Below are 17,189 nucleotides of genomic sequence, written 5' to 3' on the forward strand. Positions count from 1 at the left end.
CATTAACTCCTATTGTCACACTTAACACTGGCACTACTGCTGAAGTCTGATTTTAACAGAGTCAGAGTGTACTTTACAGAGGATTGCATCATCATAGTGTTGTAAGTAACATATACTGCTATGAGACTTTGTTGCAAAGCCAGGATTTGTGAAATGATTGTGTGAGCTCAATTTGCAAAAGTACTTATAAATACATCCTGGCAACCTAGGTTAAATAAGCTATCATGAATGTATATTGCAGAAGTGAGACAAACTTGTACTTGTTTTTCAGAGTTTTGTATAGATGAATCTCACAGACACACACACACACACACACACACACACACACACACACACACACACGTGTGCGCGCACACACACACACACACACACACACACACACACGCACACGCACGCATGCACGCACACACACACACACACACACACACACACACACACACACACACACACACACACACGCACTTGGGAAACATCAGAGTGCAATGATGGAGTAATATGAAGGTATGTCCACATTAATACACATTACTGACAATATCAATGAGATACGATCATGTATGACCACTGTCCACTGTCACTATAAACCCATACCAAATATAACAATGCAGTTAGGCTATGTAATTCTGGAGCCTGCTAGACAATGGCCCAAGAACTGATATATCATTTGCGAGTACATTGCTGTAGGGGATACATGAATATCAGACAGTATGTGTTCAGTTAAGCACACATGTCACTGACCTTCTCTTGTGTTTATAAATGCATTTCCATGTTTTGTAGGGCTACAGCTCAGTAACTAGAGTTAGACATCCAATGCACCTCTTCTCAAAGTGCATCGCTGAGAAGTTGATTTGCACAGATGATGGCAAAGTATTAGCATGTGTGTGATTCAAATTTCAGGAATTCAGCTTGGACTTGTGAAGTGGCAGTGTCCACTGGTGCTCATTTCCAAACTGTGCACAAATAGGGACATAATGGAGAGCAGCATAATGGTTAAGGTCTTTGCCTCATATACAGAAAGTATATGGTTTGATTCTGTTTTTTTAAGGTGGTAGGTTGGCATAATGGTTAAGGTGCTCCACTTATAGACACAAGGGACAGGGTTTGAATCTCACGTGGAGTAATTGGCTAGGCTTAAATTGGCCCACAAGGGCAGTTAGCCGAGTACTAATCTATGAACCTATTGCATAAATAACTGTTGATTGTGTCTTCCCTCTTTGCACAACATTAAGCGCCAAGCAAATGAGGTTCTCTGCTTAAGGAAAACAGTGGCAAACAGGCTGAGCAGCAATGTGCAGTTGTTATCATTATAGACAGTACTGATTGCGGAAAATACACCTGCTGCCTAGCTTTCTCTGTGGCACAGGGTGTAAGAGCAGTGAGCTCCTTGTCAGAGCACAGATAACCCAGGGTTCAAATACAGATTATTATTCTTTTTTTTTTTTTTTTTTTTTTTTTTTTTTACAAATGGTAGCTGAGTAAATTTGATCAGGACTGTAAATGTGACTATCAATAACTACACTAAAGTACGTGTCTTCCCCAAATTATATCAGTAATGCCAACCTCAATACACTTCTAATACTAGTAGCTGTTTTGCAGGCCTGTCTGGAAATCACAAGTTACTTGTGTGTACAGCATGCTACAAATGACAAGGGTGGTACACCTTTTGAAATTATTTGTATAACTCAGCAAATATGCTTTTTGCATAGGGCCAGATGTCCTGAAAAGTGTGTGCAGTATGCTTCTTGACAGTAAGGACAGTTTCCACAAAATATTAGATGAATATTTCATCCATCATCCTACTAAAGATGTTGGAGTATATTCTGATGAGACAGAGGAGGTGATGACAGACACAGGGCTGTAGAGGACGTAGGAAGTACTGTGTTGGCACATTCATGAACATCCTAATGGTGTGTTGATATGACACGTCTTCTCAATCAGAATATGTCCTGCTCTGTACAATGAATTGCATGAGGATAGAGGAGATATAGAGTGACAATAATTAAAACATCCATATACATCTGCTGGAAGAAGATGTGGGGCACCTAAAATATAATGGTGCCATGCGGGAATTGATTTTTTTGTCAGTTATATCAATTGTGGCCCACGTCTGCCAATCAAGTAAACTGTAATGTACATATCTAAACAATCCTAACTTGGTTTGTGATTTACTGTGGAGTTGACGGGTAAGAGAAGTTTTATTTGAATTTATATTGTATTTGCTATCACTGTTTTTCATTGTTTGTAAGTAGAAAGGGACTGCTTGTTAACAAGATTTACTTTGATTCATATTTTGTTGTTTTACGTTTAATTTCAATGTTGGTTGTTAGAAAGGCATAGGTTTTAGACAGGCAAGCTCTAGCAACCCCAAGGGGCCTAGACAGCTATAAATTTACACAGACTGCAGAGAGGAAAATCCTCAGCATATCTTAACAATCGTATCTTGGTTTGTGATTTATTTAGCTTTATTGTTAAAAAGAAGTGCTTCTGCGAGCAATAGTGAGCGTAAAAGAATCACAACTATTGTCTGGCTTGTAGAACTTGTATGGTCAGAACAACTTTACTGAACTTTATTTTTAGGTTGTATATTGCTGATGTGATTTTTGTCATAGAAGTTGATTTAAGTTTTCTTTGAATTCTGTGGTTACTGATTTTGATTATTCTTTTCTTTTTTGCAATATTTTATTAATTTGAAGCTGAATATGGATTCCTTAAATGAGTATACAATTAACAATTTTTCACAAATATCTTGTACAGTGCAGTAAATGCTATGCATATGTAAAGGTAACAGCTGATAACACTGACGATCTGTGTTCCTCGTGTCAAAAGTTGGATGATTTGCTTACCACTGTTAGAAGTAAATCTAGACTTAATGATGATGATTGCCTTGTGTAATTGGCACATCTTGGAGAACTGTTATTTCATATATTAATGACTGGACTGATGAACTAGATAATGTTAGGCACAGAACAAATAGAACACATTTAGGAAATGATGCATCTATTTTCTGTGAAGATCATTCAACCCCTATGAAACAAGACAATGCCCCTGACAACTTTGGAATCCTGGATACAAGTATTCAGCAATCTGAGGATCCAGTTTGTTTAGAAGGAAACAAGAAAGAAAGGAAGAAGTTCCCAACAAATAACAAGGAAGAAAAATAAACTGACTAATGACTATAAAGGAAAGAAAACACGTAGTAAAAAGGACACTGCTTTGTTATGTAACACACAGGTTACAGGGAATGATGAGATTTTTATATCTGAGAACCTTCAGTCTACAGAAAAAGGCAGAATTTTTCCAATGGAGAAGGTAGAAAAAAGAGGCAAGGGGCAGGTGAAAAGGAAGAAATCAAAACTGAACGTGGAAGGATTGAAGAAAATTACTGTAAAAAAAGAAGGGAAAGACAGATGTTGACTATATGGCTCAAACTGTGGATTTAAAATACCAGTTGGATGAAAATTTAATACACAATGGAAACAGTGGGATTAATAAGACTAATGGTGATGAAGATCTATCCTTCGTAACAATTGACAGAGCAGATATTACTGTATTAGAAGGTGAAGATTCTTCAGAGCTGGCCAGCAAAGAGATTCTTGTAATTGGAGATTCAATTATCAGAGGAACTCTTACTTATATTTGTAGAGATGCTAATGAATATCAAATAGTGTTATGCTTGCCAGTAGCAAAAATAGAAGATGTGAGACAAGCCTTGGGATGCCTTAATGTAAGGAAGTATGGATCAATTTTTATTCATGTTGGTACAAATGATGTCATCCGCAAGGATTCTCCGACTGTTAGTAGGGAACTGACAGCCCTCTTAGATAGTATAGCTTGTACTGGTGTCAGGACGTATTTTGCACACATCACCAATAGAAAGGATAGTCAGGTCACTGTGAATGAAAATATTTTTGGGGTAAATACCTACGTGGAAAAAAATCTCCTATTTTAAAAAAATGGGAATGTGTAGAGCATCCAAGCCTATTTTGGGGTGCACATGTTCAGACAGGATGACATGCATTTGTCAAGATCAGGGAAGAGAATTTTTGAAGTAGATATTTTGCAGTATATGACAAATACTAGGCAGGACCTTTGCCAGGTCGAAAATGTAACAGTTCACAGATAGCAAAATATGATGCATCTCTGATGGTTGTTAATGCTAGGAGCATTAATAATAAAGTTGTTTTTTATTTGAAAATTTGCTACGTTCCTACAAGACTGATGTTATTGTTTGTGAAATATGGTTAAAGAGCAATGACTGGAAACCAGTTCTGTCAGGCTATAAATGTTTTTACTCTAACAGACAGTCTAACAAAAAATCAGGTGGAAGTGTTATGATAGGGATTAAAGATAATTATGAGTCCTGTGATTATTACATATAAAATGATAACACCAACACTATAGACTGTGTAACTGTGGCAATAAATACACCACTGGAACATATAACAGTTGTTGGAGTACATAGACCACCAAAGTCAAGTGCAGATGACCTAGAGGAAGTCATACATTCCTTGCATGAAACACAGGAGGGAAGAATAATATTAACTGAGGACTTAAATTTACCAGAATCAGACTGGAATAATATTGATTCAATAATGTTAGTAAGGAAATTATTTACAATGTATATTCAGGAACAACAATTGCTTCAGATTGTTAAAAAAAAAAACTACCAGGGGACGGAACATACTAGACATTGTTTGTGTTCCTAAAGAAATTACTGTAACTTCAACTCAAGTTTTACCACCATTGATGTGTAGTGATCATGGGGTTATAAAGGTTAATTTGTTGCTAGATAATTCTGCCAAACTGAAATCTAAACCAATGCTCAGAAGGTTAATGACAGATTATATAGAAGCAAAACAGTCACTATGTAAAACTAACTGGAGTGAGGTGTTCAGTGGAAAAACTGCAGATGGAATGTAAAAATCTTTGAAAGAGAAATTGAGGCAAAAAAAAAAAAAAAAAGTTTAACATCAGGATCTAGGCATACAACATCAGGGGATATATTTCCATAAGAACAAGCTATCTGATTAAGATGAGAGGCAAAAAATATAAAAAAAAAGAAGAGATTTCAAACTACAACTTTGAAAACTGAAATAAACAAGTTGGACAAACAGACTATAGTGTGAGACAAGATCAAGAAAAATGTGAAGAAAATTTATATAAAGATATTGAGCATAATAGGAAACTTTTTTATAGATACATAAGATGTGGAAGGAGTAAAAACACACAAATTAATAAAATGAGTGCAGATTCTAAAATTTATTCTCAGACACAACAGATTATAGATATATTTACAAAATCTTATGCAAAACAGTTTGGCTCCTCAAAATGGGTAATAAGTTGTCCTAGCGACATCCAGGTAACCCCAGATACTGGAATCAAATTAGGCTATATTGAAAAAGAACTGTGCAAACTGGATCCAAACAAAGCACATGGAGGAGACAGAATTAGTAACAATTACCTGAGAACACTTCAGCAAGAACTTATGGTACCATTATATCTATTATTCACTAGGTCATATAAATATGGGGAGATTCCACAAGATTGGAGACATGCGCTTATTAAACCTGTCTTTAAGGGAAAGGGGAGTAGGACAAACCCAGAGTCATATAGACCCTTAAGCCAACTTTCATGTTGTGGAAAAAATAATGGAGAAGTTAATATTGGATACGTTATTGTCAGAACTGGATAGGTTGGGACTTGAAACCATATCAGCATGCATATGTTGAAAATAGATCTATTACCACATGTAACATGATGTTCTATAACAATATAATAACAGCTATGAATAAAACATTGTGCTGTGATATAATGTATATAGATTAACTTCAGCATTTGACAGGGTCATACACAAAACACTGATCAATAAATTAGTACAACTAAGGATTGATGTACTCTTGATAAGATGCATAGCTGCATAGCTTACAAATAGGACATGGCAAGTATCATACAGCAACTGGTCAGGTGAAATCCTTGGTTACAGTCCGGGTTTCCCGTAGGGCTCTGTCCTAGGTCCTTACTTGTTTAGATTGTACCTTTCAGACCTAAGTTTTCATCTGAGGTGTTCTACTGTCTATATGCAGATGACCTGAAATTGGGTAAACTGATTATATGCGTTACAGATAAGGCATGTCTGCAAAATAACTTGACTAAATTGACCATTAAGGCACAGGAGAATAATATGCTGATAAATACATCAAAAACTAAGCACATGAGATTTGGGAGACATAAATTGAAAGGTTAATATTTAATACACCACACAGCAATTGAAATTGCAGACTCATTTAAGGACCTTGATATATGGGTAGATTCAGCTATGAGTTTTTCTAATCATATCAACCAATTGGTTAATGATAGCTATAGAACTATATAACTTATTATGGGAACAAAAAACTTTCTCCGGTTAAAGGTAAAACACAGAAAGTGGTTCACGTAGCTTGAACAGCGACAACAACCAGCAAGTCTATTGGACTCAGTAAATTGCCAACTTGGGCCACGTAACTGAGATACAGTAGTAAAACACACAATTCCACATCCGATAATGCTCCCTCCAGTCCGTGCATACACCACAAACGCCAAAGGTTACGAATCTTCTTTATTGTGACAACTTAAAAACACCGTAAACTGAAAACAATTTGAACTGAAAACAATTTCACCAGTTTAGCGCTTTCATCTGCCAAGCGCAGACTTCTTCAGAACTGGTGAATAAAAAACAATTTCCCTTATTTATTTAACTTTTGGCGCCATTTCTGTAATTATCTTAAAGCAGTATGCAGTTTTCTGAATATAAGCAGTATGTATATAATATGTGTATAACTTTTCTTTAACCTTTCTAATTACTTACATTACTTGGTTTAGATAAATGGGATGATATATAAATATCATGAGGCAATGAAACAATATCCTAAGTAATGACACAATGTCATAGGAATAAATATAATACAATTGATGTACTTTCTCATTTAATGAACAATACCATGAATGCATAAGATATATAATATATAAATTCCAATACATATAGTATAAAATACACATTATAATTATACGATGTAATAGTATAAATATGCAAGAATAATTAATGATCAATAAATATTATAAATATTGTGAATAATATAAATATGTGACCTAATATTGTGTATCATAAATTAATTAATAAATATTATTTAAAAATTGCTTGAAAATTACTAAATTTTTTTTAAAAAACGACATTACATGGTTAAAATAAATAAAAGTACATTGTTATGACTTAAAATTTAATTATGCATCCAGTACCAAAAAAGGTTTAATGCTAATGTATTCATTAATACCTGGACTCCTGGTTGAGTCAGTCAGCATCTGCCATTTACTTTCCTTACAGGCTAATCTAGTTTTCCAGTCACCTTCATAAATATTTCCTAGTTCTTGGTCTATAACATAAAATAAAAAGATATGATTGTCCCCATTTTCCTTAATATGTCAGTATAGGGCATTTTTGCAATCTTTCTTCTTGATTCTGTAGTAATGTTCATAAATCCGTTTCTTTAATTGTCTTTCTGTTTTGCCTATATAATAGGCCGAACATATCTGACAACAAGCTAAATACACTATTTGTTTGCTAGAACAGTGTCCTCCTATACTTCTAATAATTGTCCTGTTTACATCCCCCAATCGGATATGCATACCTGTGTAAATATATTTACACTGGTTGCATCTTCCACATTTCTTTGTTGCCATCTTCTCCTGTTGTTTTGCTGTTTTCTTATATTTCGTTCCTTCTAACAACCTTTTTATGTTCGGACCTGTTTTATACACTATTCTGGGTGCACTCCCCAAAACTTCTCTATGTGTATCCACTACAGTGATGATGTCCCAATATTTACTAATAATTTCCTTTATTGCATTACTGTAGGGTGTATAGGTAATGACACATACTCTACCAATGTTATCCTGAATAATGTTGGTAGTGTCTTTAACCTCTGACACTTTACCCAATAACGACTGATATATACTTTGCCATTTGCTACTTACATATTTAGTCGTTTCCTTTATCATTTTGGTGGGATAACCTCTTTTTATAAATAAATCACTAATAAATTCCATTTCCTTATCCAAGATATCTTTACTAGATGACATTCTAGCCCCCCTAATACATTGTCCCTTAATAATATTTTTAAAAATGTAAGGCGGATGTTCACTGCTGTAAAATAAATAATCATTTGAAAAGGTATTTTTCCGATATACCCTAGATGTAAATCCTTCATTTGTTAAACCAATATAAGTGTCCAGGTAGGCAATACCTTGATTGCTGGTTTCATAAGTAAATGTAAGAAAATTTGTAGTTTTATTTAAATAATCTATGAAATCCTTAACATTTTCTTCATGACCTTTCCACAACAAGAAAATATCATCCAGAAACCTAACGTAAAATTTTATATGGGGGTAGTATTCACTTTTAATAATAAATTCATCTTCCCAGTCTGACATAACCATATTTGCGAAAATGGGCGCACAAGATGCGCCCATAGCTACCCCCTTGCACTGTCTGAAATATTCACCTTCAAAGGTTAAAAAATTGTTATCTAAAACTAACTCCATCATACCCATTATTAGATTGATTTTGTCCCAACTAAGATGAGAATATTTTCTTAAACTATTTCCAAACCTTTCAATGCCTTCCTCCTTTGGTATACTTGAAAAGAGGTCACATACGTCAATAGTGACTAATGTTAAGTGATCTGACCATAAATCCGGTGTTAATCTCCTCAAAAAATCCCAAGAATCCTTTATAATAAACGGGATATTTTCATATATATGCTTTGTCCATCTGTCTATCGTCTTACCTATGTTAAATGTTTTTGATCTGGAACCGGAAATGATGGGTCTGAATGGGGGTCTCTCCACAGACTTGTGCACTTTAGAAATCCCCACTATGTGAGCCATAACTGGAGTTTCTACCTTTATAAATTCGTATATTTCTAGGGTAATTCGATTATCTATCAAGTATTCCTCAAGTATCAGATCTATTCTTCTGAAACCTATATTAATTTGGTTAATAGATACTGTTTCATAGTTCCCTGCTTCATACAATATTTTGTATATCTCTGCTTTATACGATAGACTAGAAAAAATTACCACTCCTCCACCTTTGTCCGGTTTCATAATTCTAATATCTCGATTATTAATAATTTCATTTAAACATATCCTCTCTTCCTTCGTAATATTATCTACTTGTCTATTCTTTGTCTTCATTACTTGAATTTCTTTGTTAAGACTGTATACCTCTTTGCATACCATTTGCTCAAAAACATTAACTTGGCTATTATTATTGGGCATATAAGTGCTTTTCCTCTTTAATTCAGTGTGTACGTATTGTTCATTACTTTTATTATCAAATTGTAGTGCCAAATTAAGCCTTCTACTGAATAATTTGATCTCCTTAATATGGTCCACTAAGTTAAATTTATTGGAAGGTATAAATTTCATTCCTTTGCTAAGTAATGTACAAAACTCCTCCTTAATAAAAATGTCTGTATAGTTGAATACATTAAAGCCATTAAATACCCTAATAGATGGCTTAGTCTCTTGTGTAATGACTAATTCCATTTTCTCTTCTACGGATCCTTGTTCTTTATTCTCATTGCCAGTCTTGACTACTAATAGTTTTTTCTGTTCAAATTCACTGTCCTTAACTTTTTCCATGGGTACTGTTATTGTTCTTAATATATCCTGTTCACCTAATAATACAATTTCCTGTGACCTAAATGGAATCTGCCTCTGTGCTACTGAATAGTTTTTCTGTAATTTTTAGTAATTTTCAAGCAATTTTTAAATAATATTTATTAATTAATTTATGATACACAATATTAGGTCACATATTTATATTATTCACAATATTTATAATATTTATTGATCATTAATTATTCTTGCATATTTATACTATTACATTGTATAATTATAATGTGTATTTCATACTATATGTATTGGAATTTATATATTATATATCTTATGCATTCATGGTATTGTTCATTAAGTGAGAAAGTACATCAATTGTATTATATTTATTCCTATGACATTGTGTCATTACTTAGGATATTGTTTCATTGCCTCATGATATTTATATATCATCCCATTTATCTAAACCAAGTAATGTAAGTAATTAGAAAGGTTAAAGAAAAGTTATACACATATTATATACATACTGCTTATATTCAGAAAACTGCATACTGCTTTAAGATAATTACAGAAATGGCGCCAAAAGTTAAATAAATAAGGGAAATTGTTTTTTATTCACCAGTTCTGAAGAAGTCTGCGCTTGGCAGATGAAAGCGCTAAACTGGTGAAATTGTTTTCAGTTCAAATTGTTTTCAGTTTACGGTGTTTTTAAGTTGTCACAATAAAGAAGATTCGTAACCTTTGGCGTTTGTGGTGTATGCACGGACTGGAGGGAGCATTATCGGATGTGGAATTGTGTGTTTTACTACTGTTTCTCAGTTACGTGGCCCAAGTTGGCAATTTACTGAGTCCAATAGACTTGCTGGTTGTTGTCGCTGTTCAAGCTACGTGAACCACTTTCTGTGTTTTACCTTTAACCGGAGAAAGGTTTTTGTTGGTTGCTATTTTGCAGTTTCATTTATTTGTTGTCATACCGGTTATGGCAGAGGCGGAAGTGGAAACGTCAGCTGTATCGAACAGCGAGGAGGTGATTATTTTAAGGGCTGAGGTAGCCGACCTGCAAAAAGATGTTAAAAAGTTGATGGAGATGGTAAATTCGTTATTGGACATTCCCAAGCCTAAAGTAAGCACGGAGCTTACTTCTTCTTGCATAGGGGCACTGTCTACAACCGGAAATATGAGAGAGGAGCGTTTGGAGGTAGCCGACACCGAGAACGATATTCCGAATGGACAAAATTGTGCTATTGACATGAGTTCCAAGGACAGTGACATTGTCCTAACACCGGAAAAGGATTTTACTTTTGATTTCAGTGTTTTTCACAGTCGAGTTGAAACGGAATATGGGGGAACAAGGCAAAAAAAGCCTGCTACTTACAAGACATATTCTGCTATGGCTGGTACCCAGACCAATAGCATGAAAGGTACTGTTTACAACAAATATCATAATCAAAATAAGTACGAAATAATTGGACATAAATGTGATGATGTTAAGAATAAGAAATGTGATGGTAGTACATCTAAAAACTTATGCTCTGAAAATATACGTTCAAAAAATACATGTTCAAGTAATATAGTTATAGATGAATTTCTGAAAAATGAATATGTGTTTGATAGAATGCATGTGATTGATGGTAACAAAACTAGGTATAATAGGGAAGGTACAGAATTAAAAAATATTATTTACAGTTTGGGGGACAAGTTAATACAAACACAAAATGCTAAGGTGGACAATGCCTATTTAGCACAATGCACTAAACTTAAAATTGTTCCTAAGGGTTTAAGATTTTTTAAGTTACCCATGGGGATGGAATATAATGAAAACATTATGATGAAATTTAATGAACTTTTTGATGAAATGGGATATATGTACATGAAAGCGTTAATAGAATGTAATGATGACAAATTAAATATGTTGGTTGATGAAGTTGAAAATATTAACGAATTGATTTTACGACATGAGGAATTTGAAAAATGGAGTGAATTATATCACAAACAATTTCATGTGGCTGACAGTAGAGCCAAGGAGGTACATGAGAGAAAAAGTAGAAAGATTGACCGAGACTTGGATTTATACAAAACGCATAAAGTATATATATGGCCACAGGACAGAAAATTACAAGTTAAGAATAGACATGTTGGTAACAGTGGATGGGGAGATGTAAATAGGGATGGAAATTTTCAAGGAGGCAGATTCAATCCCGGTTTCAGGAAACCTTATTATCAGGGGATCAGGAAATATTAAGAAAAACAACAGAACATGTGGAAAAAGCTAAGGACAGCGGGCAGAGTGAACAAGGCAAGAGTGAACAGAAAAACTATTCAGTAGCACAGAGGCAGATTCCATTTAGGTCACAGGAAATTGTATTATTAGGTGAACAGGATATATTAAGAACAATAACAGTACCCATGGAAAAAGTTAAGGACAGTGAATTTGAACAGAAAAAGCTATTAGTAGTCAAGACTGGCAATGAGAATAAAGAACAAGGATCCGTAGAAGAGAAAATGGAATTAGTCATTACACAAGAGACTAAGCCATCTATTAGGGTATTTAATGGCTTTAAGGTATTCAACTATACAGACATTTTTATTAAGGAGGAGTTTTGTACATTACTTAGCAAAGGAATGAAATTTATACCTTCCAATAAATTTAACTTAGTGGACCATATTAAGGAGATCAAATTATTCAGTAGAAGGCTTAATTTGGCACTACAATTTGATAATAAAAGTAATGAACAATACGTACACACTGAATTAAAGAGGAAAAGCACTTATATGCCCAATAATAATAGCCAAGTTAATGTTTTTGAGCAAATGGTATGCAAAGAGGTATACAGTCTTAACAAAGAAATTCAAGTAATGAAGACAAAGAATAGACAAGTAGATAATATTACGAAGGAAGAGAGGATATGTTTAAATGAAATTATTAATAATCGAGATATTAGAATTATGAAACCGGACAAAGGTGGAGGAGTGGTAATTTTTTCTAGTCTATCGTATAAAGCAGAGATATACAAAATATTGTATGAAGCAGGGAACTATGAAACAGTATCTATTAACCAAATTAATATAGGTTTCAGAAGAATAGATCTGATACTTGAGGAATACTTGATAGATAATCGAATTACCCTAGAAATATACGAATTTATAAAGGTAGAAACTCCAGTTATGGCTCACATAGTGGGGATTCCTAAAGTGCACAAGTCTGTGGAGAGACCCCCATTCAGACCCATCATTTCCGGTTCCAGATCAAAAACATTTAACATAGGTAAGACGATAGATAGATGGACAAAGCATATATATGAAAATATCCCGTTTATTATAAAGGATTCTTGGGATTTTTTGAGGAGATTAACACCGGATTTATGGTCAGATCACTTAACATTAGTCACTATTGACGTATGTGACCTCTTTTCAAGTATACCAAAGGAGGAAGGCATTGAAAGGTTTGGAAATAGTTTAAGAAAATATTCTCATCTTAGTTGGGACAAAATCAATCTAATAATGGGTATGATGGAGTTAGTTTTAGATAACAATTTTTTAACCTTTGAAGGTGAATATTTCAGACAGTGCAAGGGGGTAGCTATGGGCGCATCTTGTGCGCCCATTTTCGCAAATATGGTTATGTCAGACTGGGAAGATGAATTTATTATTAAAAGTGGATACTACCCCCATAGAAAATTTTACGTTAGGTTTCTGGATGATATTTTCTTGTTGTGGAAAGGTCATGAAGAAAATGTTAAGGATTTCATAGATTATTTAAATAAAACTACAAATTTTCTTACATTTACTTATGAAACCAGCAATCAAGGTATTGCCTACCTGGACACTTATATTGGTTTAACAAATGAAGGATTTACATCTAGGGTATATCGGAAAAATACCTTTTCAAATGATTATTTATTTTACAGCAGTGAACATCCGCCTTACATTTTTAAAAATATTATTAAGGGACAATGTATTAGGGGGGCTAGAATGTCATCTAGTAAAGATATCTTGGATAAGGAAATGGAATTTATTAGTGATTTATTTATAAAAAGAGGTTATCCCACCAAAATGATAAAGGAAACGACTAAATATGTAAGTAGCAAATGGCAAAGTATATATCAGTCGTTATTGGGTAAAGTGTCAGAGGTTAAAGACACTACCAACATTATTCAGGATAACATTGGTAGAGTATGTGTCATTACCTATACACCCTACAGTAATGCAATAAAGGAAATTATTAGTAAATATTGGGACATCATCACTGTAGTGGATACACATAGAGAAGTTTTGGGGAGTGCACCCAGAATAGTGTATAAAACAGGTCCGAACATAAAAAGGTTGTTAGAAGGAACGAAATATAAGAAAACAGCAAAACAACAGGAGAAGATGGCAACAAAGAAATGTGGAAGATGCAACCAGTGTAAATATATTTACACAGGTACGCATATCCGATTGGGGGATGTAAACAGGACAATTATTAGAAGTATAGGAGGACACTGTTCTAGCAAACAAATAGTGTATTTAGCTTGTTGTCAGATATGTTCGGCCTATTATATAGGCAAAACAGAAAGACAATTAAAGAAATGGATTTATGAACATTACTACAGAATCAAGAAGAAAGATTGCAAAAATGCCCTATACTGACATATTAAGGAAAATGGGGACAATCATATCTTTTTATTTTATGTTATAGACCAAGAACTAGGAAATATTTATGAAGGTGACTGGAAAACTAGATTAGCCTGTAAGGAAAGTAAATGGCAGATGCTGACTGACTCAACCAGGAGTCCAGGTATTAATGAATACATTAGCATTAAACCTTTTTTTGGTACTGGATGCATAATTCAATTTTAAGTCATAACAATGTACTTTTATTTATTTTAACCATGTAATGTCGTTTTTTAAAAAAATTTTAGTAATTTTCAAGCAATTTTTAAATAATATTTATTAATTAATTTATGATACACAATATTAGGTCACATATTTATATTATTCACAATATTTATAATATTTATTGATCATTAATTATTCTTCCATATTTATACTATTACATCGTATAATTATAATGTGTATTTTATACTATATGTATTGGAATTTATATATTATATATCTTATGCATTCATGGTATTGTTCATTAAGTGAGAAAGTACATCAATTGTATTATATTTATTCCTATGACATTGTGTCATTACTTAGGATATTGTTTCATTGCCTCATGATATTTATATATCATCCCATTTATCTAAACCAAGTAATGTAAGTAATTAGAAAGGTTAAAGAAAAGTTATACACATATTATATACATACTGCTTATATTCAGAAAACTGCATACTGCTTTAAGATAATTACAGAAATGGCGCCAAAAGTTAAATAAATAAGGGAAATTGTTTTTTATTCACCAGTTCTGAAGAAGTCTGCGCTTGGCAGATGAAAGTGCTAAACTGGTGAAATTGTTTTCAGTTCAAATTGTTTTCAGTTTACGGTGTTTTTAAGTTGTCACAATAAAGAAGATTCGTAACCTTTGGCGTTTGTGGTGTATGCACGGACTGGAGGGAGCATTATCGGATGTGGAATTGTGTGTTTTACTACTGTTTCTCAGTTACGTGGCCCAAGTTGGCAATTTACTGAGTCCAATAGACTTGCTGGTTGTTGTCGCTGTTCAAGCTACGTGAACCACTTTCTGTGTTTTACCTTTAACCGGAGAAAGGTTTTTGTTGGTTGCTATTTTGCAGTTTCATTTATTATGGGAACAAGTGTCATGGTATATTGGCAAGCTAGAAGGGCTTTTAATGCCCGTGCTTGAAATATTTGTATGTATGTATGCATGTATGTACATCTTCCATGTCATTCAAACAATCTTTAGCACAACTGGAGAGAAAGAAAAATCCATTATCAAATTTTATATATATATATATATATATATATATATATATATATATATATATATTCATAGATTCATAGACTGTTACTAGGCTAATGACCCAGGGGACCTTTCTAAGCCTAGACAGGTTTTCCCAAAAGAATAATGATGTCCTGCATACAAACAGGACATTGAGGGCCATGCATTTATAAGCCACCTCTGTTAATAAGGATCATGGGTTTAAATTTCCTATTCCCCATCCACTTGTCTAGGTTGCACTTAAACTGGGTAATAGACGAACTCAGCTTCACATGGATGGGAAGTATGTTCCATAGGAGGGGCAGTCTCTGGGACACATATCTGTCTCTCCAGCATGTTCTGTTTAAGTCACAGACAAAATTCAGGTCCCTAGATCTTATATTTTGGGTACTTTTTGACTTATGAATATGTAGGAGATTCATAAGTGTGGGATTTGCACTTTCCTTATAAGCCAGGCATAGATCACCCCTCAGAAATCTATGGGAGAAAGAGAAGAAGGAAAGGGCTTTAAGGTGCTTTGCATAAGGCAAGTTTATTACACCTTGTATCCTTAAAGCTCCTGTGGTACAGCAGTAGCATTGTTGCCTCACAGCAAGAGGTTCTCCTGTTCGATTCTCGGCTGGAGTGCCTTCTGTGTGGAGTCTGCATGCCCTCCCCGCGGTCGAGTGGCCTCCGAAAGACATGTGCGAACGGGCATGCCTTCGCTGAAGGTTGGGCATCAGGCTGGCAATTTGGCACCATAAAAATCGACTGCCAATCATTAGCAGACCGGAGTTCCGCTGTGGCGACCCCTAACTGGGAAAAGCCGAAAAGACAAACAAACATCCTTTTTGTATAGAACCCTTGAGGTCACTCTATTTGTTGTATATTCCTGGTCAGGTACATATCAAAAGGAGCATTGTATTCTATGATTGGTCTAAGAAGGGCAGAGTACAGTGGGATAATGACCTCTTTGGACCTAGATGCCATGCCTTTACTTATATATTGTGTGACCTACCACTGTGGCCACATGGTGGTTGAAGATAAGGTTACTGTCTACATGCGTATCCAGATCCCTGACCACTGGGTCAACACTTAGGGGTGTATTATCAACATGGTAATTAGCCGGGATGGCTGATTTCCTAAAGGAAACAACTATGCATTTCTTAACACTGAGTTTAAGACAATGGCTTTGGCACCATTTATTAGTCGGAGATAGAGCTTCTTGAATAATACTAATGTCTGCAGGGGAGTTGATGAAAATCCCCAGCTTGCAATCATCTGCAAACTTAGTCAGTAATAAACCTTCTGCATTTGCTTCTACTTTAGAGAAATAGATGCCAAAAAGTAGTGGACCCAATACCGAGGTCTGGGGGACTCCACTATTGACTAGCCTTTTGGTGGAGGTGGCCTCACCTATTCTGACCTCCTGGGTCCTATCAGCGAGGCAGTGGGCTATCTAGTGGTTGATAAAATGTTTTATACCTTAATTAGTAAGCTTATTTATTATAATGCCTGAGTGGCATATTGTACCAAAGCCTTGATGAGGTCAAGGTAAGCTGTGTGCACAGTCTTACCTTCATCCAATGCTTTGGTGACCATCTCAAAAAAATCCACCAGATTTAACAAGCATGACCTTCCTTTAACATAGTTGAACTGTGATGGGTCCAGCGTTTGC

Source organism: Protopterus annectens, chromosome 4.part1 (genome assembly GCF_019279795.1).
Source record: "Protopterus annectens isolate FY-2018-M chromosome 4.part1, PAN1.0, whole genome shotgun sequence".
In the NCBI taxonomy this organism is placed as follows: Eukaryota; Metazoa; Chordata; order Ceratodontiformes; family Protopteridae; genus Protopterus; species Protopterus annectens.